Source organism: Squalius cephalus (assembly GCF_949319135.1).
Source record: "Squalius cephalus genome assembly, chromosome: 13".
Classification (NCBI taxonomy): domain Eukaryota; kingdom Metazoa; phylum Chordata; class Actinopteri; order Cypriniformes; family Leuciscidae; genus Squalius; species Squalius cephalus.
In genome coordinates, this window is record NC_137134.1 from 12,776,144 (window position 1) to 12,776,537 (window position 394).

At 31.5% G+C, this 394-nt stretch overlaps 1 protein-coding gene across 1 annotated transcript in view; it reads right to left on the reverse strand.

Moving 5' to 3' along the window:
- The window catches only part of bbip1 (BBSome interacting protein 1), a 1,024-nt gene continuing 630 nt past the window's right edge, over positions 1-394 (reverse strand). The window contains exon 3 of the mRNA XM_079890020.1: positions 1-394. This exon is cut by the window's right edge and continues 176 nt beyond it. The gene's annotated coding sequence lies outside the window, so the exon portion shown is untranslated.

Genomic DNA, 394 nt, shown 5'->3' on the forward strand with positions numbered 1-394 from the left:
CATAATCCCAATTTCATGTATTAATTAGCTGCCATTTTATTCAAAGAGAAAAAAAAATCACACTGACATATAGTTTTACAATGAATATGAGAATATAGCCACAGAAACCACTCAAACACAGCTGCAACTGTTGTGAATAAGCTTGCTGACATGTTTAATAAAAACAATATAGATCTGAAAATGACCTGCCTCTTTTAAATAATAGTGATTTACACATCTAAATAACTTAATTTGCCTACGCCGCCTTATGAACTATAGCACACATAACCTCATGCATAAATATATATTCTAGTCTAAGTTGACCATCATACAGTAAATGAGCTAAATATATATATGAGTAAAATGTGTTGATTTCATGTAGTGATGGAAGTGTGCACTTGATCCCTAGAAGTGT